Genomic DNA, 8,705 nt, shown 5'->3' on the forward strand with positions numbered 1-8,705 from the left:
TTCCCAGAGGGAGCCCTGAGAGCCATCAAAGGGACCTCTAAGATTTCACATTGTATTCTTCTCTTCCCTCCCAATTTTAGGCCTTTGTTTTTTTTACCTTCCTCTAAATAATAGGCAGTCTCCAACTCACTCATCTGAGTTATTAATGACCCATCCACACAATGGCTCCTTAACCATGATCTCAGCCGCCATAATGCCAGACACTGGGTCTCCAACAATTACCCTCAAACTCACCTCTCCACTCCTGGTTTTTCTGTGGTTTCCTCGCCCCCGCCCCCAACGGGACAGGCGGAGCCACCTCTCCTTATCTAGTTTCCAGCAGATAACGATGTTTTCCTGATAACCCAAGTGGAAACTCTAAAAAGATCTTCCTGTTGAACCATGGTCATTGGGGTTTCCGATGCAAATGTGAAGGTGGTATTGATCAGCCTTTAGCTGCACTAGGCAGGTTTACTGGCCGAGCTGAGAGCCTAGTTTCCCTGCTCAGCACTACCACCAAGAAAATACCATCTGAGTTCAAAACAATTAGCCTTCAAACCGCCCTCAGAAACACAGCTCTTTTATGAGTGTATCATTTTGTTTTGTTTTGACAGATTCTTGCTCTGTCGCCAATGACGCTAGAGTGCAGTAGTACCTTCATAGCTCACTGGAACCTTGGACTCCTGGGCTCTAGCGATCCTCCTGCCTCAGCCTCCTGAATATAGGACTATAGGCACACAGCATCTCACCCAGCTAATTTAAATAAAAAATTTTTTTTGTAGAGGTGGGGTCTGGATAACAAAGCCCAGGCTGCTTTTGAACTCCTGGCTTCAAGCAATCCTCCCACTTTGGCATCTCAAAGTGCTGGGATTATAAGCCTGAGCCACCAGTTTTTGTTGTTGTTTTGTTTTGTTTCGAGACAGAGTCTCGCTCTGTCACCCAGGCTGGAGTGCAGTGGCACAATCTTGGCTCACTGCAACCTCCGCCTCCAGGGTTCAAGCAATTGTCCTGCGTCAGCCTCCCAAGTAGCTGGGACTACAGTCGCGTGCCACCACGCCCGGCTAATTTTTTGTATTTTTAGTAGAGACGGGGTTTCACCATGCTAGCCAGGATGGTCTCAATCTCCTGACCTCGTGTTCCGCCCGCCTCGGCCTCCCAAAGTACTGCGATTACAAGCATGAGTCACAGCGCCCAGCCGAGCCACCAGTTTTTAATAGCAGGTTTTTAATAGCATTGATAGCTACTAATTGGGTATACCTCAGGAAAGAAGTCACCTTTTTTTTGGAGACAATAAATTTAATTTTACTGGAATTGAATTAAATTTAATTCCAGAAAAAAAAATTCTTGACAGGAAAACACTACATAAACTACAAAGCTTTATAAATGCATGTAGCCATTCTTTTCATTTCCAAATATTAAAATTTACATTTAAAAAAATCTAGATAAAGCTAACATTTGCCATGAAGACAGCACCACCTCCAAAAAAATTTTAGCAGAGAATTGGAGATGTGTGTGTCAATGGCACCAAATGTCTCGCTACTTTGCTACTCCCTTGATTGCTAAGACAAAACTTAAGCAATTTATAAAAATACATTTATACAAAAAAAAAAAAAAAGGTAGTCAACTAGACATTTAGGTGAAGAATAGGACCGATTTATTTGCAGGGCTGGTTGAGAAGGAGGAACTTAGGTGCATCTGTTGTCTTTCATCCACATGCACCCTCATGCTGGCTCCTGCTGGGGACATCGAGGTAAAGGATTCCCACAGTGTTGAACCAGGAGCCGAGCCCAGACCCATTTGAGCTTCTCTTCAGGCAGCAGTTCCGTAAACACACTCACCAGTGCCCATCCCCGTTTGCCACACCTAATAGAGTTTAGGGGTAGAAGGGTTTAAGCAAGGCCGGGCACAATGGCCTGTGCCTGTAATCCCAGCACTTTGGGAGGCCAAGGCAGGTGGGTCACTTGAGGTCAGGTGTTCGAGACCAGCCCGGCCAACATGGCGAAACCTCGTCTCTACTAAAACTACAAAAAATAATAGCCAGGCATGATGGCCAGTACCCATAATCCCAGCTTCTAGGGAGGCTGAGGCGGAGAATCGCTTGAATCCAAGAGGCGGAGGTTGCAGTGAGCTGAGATCGCACCCACTTCACTCCAGCCTGGGTGACAGAGCAAGACTCCATCTCAAAAAAAAAAAAAAAAAAGAAGAAGAAGAAGGAGGAGGAGGAGGAGGAGGAGAGGAGGAGGAGGAGGAGAAGAAGAAGAAGAAGAAGAAGAAGAAGAAGAAGAAGAAGAAGAAGAAGAAGAAGAAGAAGAAGAAGAAGAAGAAGAAGAGGAGGAGGAGGAGAAGGTGTTTAGACAGCCTCAAACTTCTTCAGCCCCACCCCCAACATATCGGGACAAAATATCAAGTTACTGTCCTCCTAGGCTGATCCGGGGACTTTACCTTCAGCTTGCATTCCCTCTGTGTCCTCCCTGTGAATTGGCTGTCAGGGCCAATTTCTGCTTTAATCCTCATTCCTCATTCTGGTCCTGATAGAACTTATTCTATAATCGGTTATTTTCATCTTTTCCTTTTTTCTTTTCTCCCTTCCCTCTCTTCCTCCCTCCCTCGCTTCCTTCCTTCCACAGTGCCTATCATGTACCAGATACTAGGAGAATGGTACAAAAGTGATCAAAAATAAATTGAGGGCCTGGTGCAGTGGCTCACACCTGTAATCCCAGCACTTTGGGAGGCTGAGGAGGGTAGATCACTTGAGGTCAGTGATCTCAGTGTTCGAGACCAGCCTGACCAATATGGTGAAACCCCACCTCTACTAAAAATACAAAAATTAGCCAGACATGGTGGCGGGCACCTATAATCCTAGCTACTTGGGAGGCTGAGGCAGGAGAATCACTTAAATCCAGGCGGTGGAGGTTGCACTGAGCCGAGATCCTGCCATTGTACTCCAGCCTGGGCAACAAGAGTGAAACTCCGACTCAAAAAAATAAAAAAATTAAAAATTAAAAAAAAAAAATCTGACCTCAGAATTTAGTAGAAACGACACATAATAATTATATAGTCACACAAATAAACGTGTAATTGCAACTTGATACAGGGTCAATGAAGGAATGTTACATCATGCTAGGACAGCATATACCACAAGAAAAGAGGGCTGTTCAGCAGAAGTTGTGATCTAAAAGATGAGTGGCAGCTACATGAAGCAGGAAAGGAAATAGCATGTGCACTGAGGTGGGGGGAGGGGCATAGGCTGTTCCAGGTTCTGAAGAATACGGCTTGAGTCAGAGGACAAGAGATGTCTGAAGAGGGATGAGCCAGGAAAGAATGGTAGGGGCTAGGTTTTACAAAGCCCTTATGGTTTAGCAAATAAAAATACAAGATGCCAGGTCAAATTTAATTTCAGATAAACAACGAATAATTGCATAGGACATACCTAAAAATAAAAAATTACTCATTATCGGCTGAGTGTGGTGGCTAACGCCTGTAATCCCAGCACTTTGGGAGGCCAAGGTGGGTGGATCACTTGAGGTCAGGAGTTCGACACCAGCCTGGCCAATATGGTGAAATCCTGTCTCTACTAAAAATATAAAAATTACCCAGGCTGTGGTGGCGCATGCCTGTAATCCCAGCTACTTGGGAGGCTGAGATGAGAGAATTGCTTGAGCCTGGGAGGCAGAGGTTGCAGTGAGCCAAGATTGCACCACTGTACTCCAGCCTGGGTGACAGAGCGAGACTCTGTCTCAAAATAAATAAAATTTATTATCTGAAATTCAGATTAACTGGGCATCCTGTGGTGAATAACTGCATGGGACATACCTAAAAATAAAAAATGATTCATTATCTGAAATTCAGACTAACTGGGCATCCCGTATTCTACTTGGCAACCCTATTTGCAGGTCAAGGTAAGGATTTGATTTTGCTCATATCCTGAGAATGAGGTATTAAAGGGTTTTAAGCAGGGAGTAGAATAATCGGATTTGAATTTTAATAAATCATAATGGCTACAGATTGGAAGAAGGCAACAAAGAAGCAGGGAGACCAGGGAGCAATTATTGCGGTCCAAGAAAGAGACGGGACTGGGAATGGGTGGGGGTGGGCAGTGGAGGAGAGAGGTAGCCAGGTTGAGCTATGTTTAGAAGATAAAATCCACAGTACTTGGCGACCTACTCCAGTCCCTCTGCTTTAGATTCCTATCATGTGCCAATGATACCTCAATCTATATCACCCGCCTGGGCTCTGCCAGAACTCCAGCATCATATGGGATACAGCTTATTTGGCATCTCACTTAACAACAGCCAAAATAGAAATTTGGGTATGGCTTTTCCAAACAACCCTTTGCATATCTCCCACTCCCCATTTCAGTAAGGAACACCCCAATCCACCTGGTCACTAAAGGTAAATGCGCAGAACATGCCTTTGATTCCTCCCTCCCTCTCACCATCACACTCAACCCATCTGCCACCCTGTCGACTCTCCCTCCAAATCACATCCCGAATTGATCTACTTCTCCCTATCTCCGCTATCACCACCTACCACAAGCCACCATCTCTTGTATCCTCAAAATTGGTATTTCTACTTCTGCTTTTTATCCCCTATGAGCTATTCTCTGCCTGAGAGCCAGGGTGATCTTTTCAAAACAGAAATAAGACCTTAGCTTAAAACCTTTTTTTTTTTTTTTAGGCCAGGTGCACTGGCTCACGCCTGTAATCCCACCACTTTGGGAGGTTGAAGCGGGGAGATCACGAGGTCAGAAGATCCAGACCATCCTGGCCAACATGGTGAAACCCCGTCTCTACTAAAAATACAAAAATTAGCTGGGCGTGGTGGCCCGTGCCTGTAATCCCAGCTCCTCGGGAGGCTGAGGCAGGAGAATCGCTTGAACCCGGGAGGTGGAGGTTGCAGTGAGCTGAGATCACGCCACTGCACTCCAGCCTGGGCGACAGAGCCAGACTCCGTCTCAAAAAAAACAAAAACAGAAAATAACAATTGTTCATGAGGATTTGGAGAAATTGGAACCCTTGTGTACTTCTGACGGAAATGCAAAATTGTGCAGCTGCTGTGCAAAACAGCATGGTGGTTCCTCAAAAAATTAAAAATGGAATTACTATGTGATCCAGCTATTCTACTTCTTGTTATATAGCAAAAAGAATTGAGGCCGGGCGCGGTGGCTCAAGGCTGTAATCCCAGCACTTTGGGAGGCCGAGACGGGCGGATCACGAGGTCAGGAGATCGAGACCATCCTGGCTAACACGGTGAAACCCCGTCTCTACTAAAAAAAATACAAAAAACTAGCCGGGCGAGGTGGCAGGCGCCTATAGTCCCAGCTACTCGGGAGGCTGAGGCAGGAGAATAGCGTAAACCCGGGAGGCAGAGCTTGCAGTGAGCTGAGATCCGGCCACTGCACTCCAGCCTGGGCGACAGAGCGAGACTCCGTCTCAAAAAAAAAAAAAAAAAAATTGAAAGCACGATCTCAAACAGATATTTGTATACCCATGTTCATAGCAGTATCATTCACAATAGCCAAGAGGAAGCAGCCCGACTGTCCATGGATGGAAGAATGGAGGAGCAAAATGTGGTATATCCATACAATGGAATATCAGTAAGTCTTTTTTTTTTTTTTTTTTTTTTTTTTTGAGACGGAGTCTCGCTCTGTAGCCCAGGCTAGAGTGCAGTGGCCGGATCTCAGCTCACTGCAAGCTCCACCTCCCGGGTTCACGCCATTCTCCGGCCTCAGCCTCCCGAGTAGCTGGGACTACAGGCGCCCACCACCTCGCCCGGCTAGTTTTTTGTATTTCTTAGTAGAGACGGGGTTTCACCGTGTTAGCCAGGATGGTCTCGATCTCCTGACCTCGTGATCCACCCGTCTCGGCCTCCCAAAGTGCTGGGATTACAGGCTTGAGCCACCGCGCCCGGCAGTAAGTCTTTAAAAGGAAGGAAATTCTGACACATGCTACGACAGGATGAACCTTGAAGATGTTGTGCTAAGTGAAATAAGGCAGACACAAAAGGACAAATATTTTATGATTCCATTTATCTGAGCTATGGTACTTAAAGAGTCAAATTCAGAGAGACAGAAAGTAGAATAGTGGTTACCAAGGGCTGCAGAAGGGTGAATGGAGAGTTATTGTTTAATGGGTTCAGTTCGGGAAGACGAAAATGTTCTAGAGCTGAATGGTGGTTGTGGTTGCAACACAGTGTGAATGTACTTCATGCCACAGAACTGTACACTTAAAAATGGTTAAAAGGCCGGGCCTGGTGGCTCATGCCTGTAATCCCAGCACTTTGAGAGGCCCAGGTGGGTGGATCACTTGAGGTCAGGGGTTCGAGACCATCCTGGCCAATATGGCGAAACCTCGTCTCTAGTAAAAATAGAAAAATTAGCTGGGTGGTGGCAGGTGCCTGTAATCCCAGCTACTCAGGAGTCTGAGGCACAAGAATCGCTTGAACCTGGGAGAAGGAGGTTGCAGTGAGCTGAGATACTGCCACTGCACTGTAGCCTGGGCGATAGAATGAGACTCAGTCTCAAAAAAAAAAAAAAAAAAAAAAACGGTTAACAGCCTGGTGCTGTGGCTCACATTCGTAATCCCAGCTACTGGGAAGGCCAAGGCAGGAGGATCACTTGAGCCCAGGAGTTCAAGACCAGCCTGGGCAACATAGCAAGACCCTGTCTCTTAAAAAAAAAAAAAAAACAGGCCGAGTCTTTGGGAGGTCGAGGCAGGCAGATCACGAGGTCAGGAGATGGAGACCATCCTAGCCAACATGGTGAAACCTGTGTCTTTACTAAAAATACAAAAAACAAAACAAAACAAAACAAAAGTTGCTAAAAAGGTTAAAAGGGCAATTTTACGTTATGTATATTTTAGCACAATAAAAAAATTTAAAATACACTCACTGGGTTTTGGCACCACTGGGAGGGCGCTAACACTAGGTTGAAATGTATGCCCCAAAGGATGACAAAGGATCTTAGATTCATCCTCTCTCTCTCTGATTTTTGCTGGGCAGAAAACTTCTTCAGGGGCATATGCCTAAATTCTGATAATATTGTTCAATTATTTGCTATGGTCTGAACATTTAGTGCAAAGGTTTTTTGAGTTTCTGAAATTGAAAAGCATATCTTAGAGTATCTCAGATCTTATTTAAGAATCACCACAACTTTCAAATCATATAGCGATTTGGTGGCGTACAAATATCTACCATCCACTTTCTTTGCAGAATGGTCCTTCTACAAATATTCCTTTGATGAAGCACTGACTGTACCCCATTCATGCAATGTACACGTCACCAGCTGTCAACCTTCCATGACAAATTTCTAATGGGTAACATCCTCCCTTTTGAATATGAGCAGGCTTCCCTTCCTACCCATTATATATTTAGACTCATTCATTGTATATTTATCATCTGATTCTATTCTAGGAATTGAATGTGAGAGGTGATATCTTCCCCCAGTCTTCACAGCTAGGCAGCCAAGCAGCATAAACATGACAAACAATCCAGAGAGAACATCCACAGCACACAGTAAAATGTACAGGATCACAGTTGCCTTTGAAGACCAGCCTTAAACGTCTCTAACCAGGGAGGGATTGCCAGACCCTCTTCTTGCTCACTGACCTTGACGGATGCGCGTCGGAAATGGAACACCTCCTGACCCATTCCTAGCTTAGGCTTGGTTGCAGAAGACTTCTAGTTCCCTTATTATAGCTTTCCAGAAAGGACTGCAATCTCCTTTAATAGTTCACCAAACTTAGACTCAAATTTACAGACGAATATGCAAGCGCAGTTCCAGCTCTGTCAACCAGGAAGTTTTACTTTCCCTTAATGGATCAAGTCCACATTCTATTTATTACCCTAGCTTGCAGCGTTAAGTGTGACTTATTCAACAAACATGTATTAAGCTCTTTGTATGGATCACGGACAATTGCTGGTGTCATGAATACGAAAAAGTGAAGTGGCCAGGCGTGGTGGCTCACACCTGTAATCCCAGCACTTTGGGAGGCTGAGGCGGGTGGATCACCCGAGGTCAGAAATTCAAGACCAACCTGGCCAACATGGTGAAACCTCGTCTCTACTAAAAATACAAAAATTAGCCAGGTGTGGTGGTGGGCGCCTGTAATCCCAGCTACTCGGGAGGCTGAGACAGGAGAATTGCTTGAACCCGGGAGGTGGAGGTTGCAGGTTGCAGAAAACCAAGATTGTGCCATTGCACTCCAGCCTGGGTGACAAGAGTGAATCTCTGTCTCAAAAAAGAAAAAAAAGGCGAGGTGCAGTGGCTCACGCCTGTAATTCCAGCACTTTGGGAGGCCAAGGCGGGCAGATCATGAGGTTAGGAGATTGAGACCATCCTGGCCAACATGGTGAAACTCCATCTCTACTAAAACAGAAAAAATTAGCCAGGCGTGGTGGCGCGCGCCTGTAGTCCCAGCTACTCAGGAGGCTGAGGCAGGAGAATCGCTTGAACCTGGGAGGCAGAGGTTGCAGTGAGCCAAGATTGCACCAGTGCACTTTAGCCTGGCAACAGAGCAAGACTTTGTCTCAAAAAAAAAAAAAAAAAAAAGAAGGAAGAAAGAAAGAAAGAAAAAGTTAAGTCAGCCAGGCACAGTGGATCACACCTGTAATCCCAGCACTTTGGGAGGCTGGGGCAGGCAGATTCCTCGAGCTCAGGAGTTCCAGACCAGCTTCGGCAACATAGCGAGACCCCATCTCAATTTTATAAATAAAAATAATTTTTTAAA

This window comes from Macaca mulatta, chromosome 16 (assembly GCF_049350105.2).
Source record: "Macaca mulatta isolate MMU2019108-1 chromosome 16, T2T-MMU8v2.0, whole genome shotgun sequence".
Taxonomy (NCBI): domain Eukaryota; kingdom Metazoa; phylum Chordata; class Mammalia; order Primates; family Cercopithecidae; genus Macaca; species Macaca mulatta.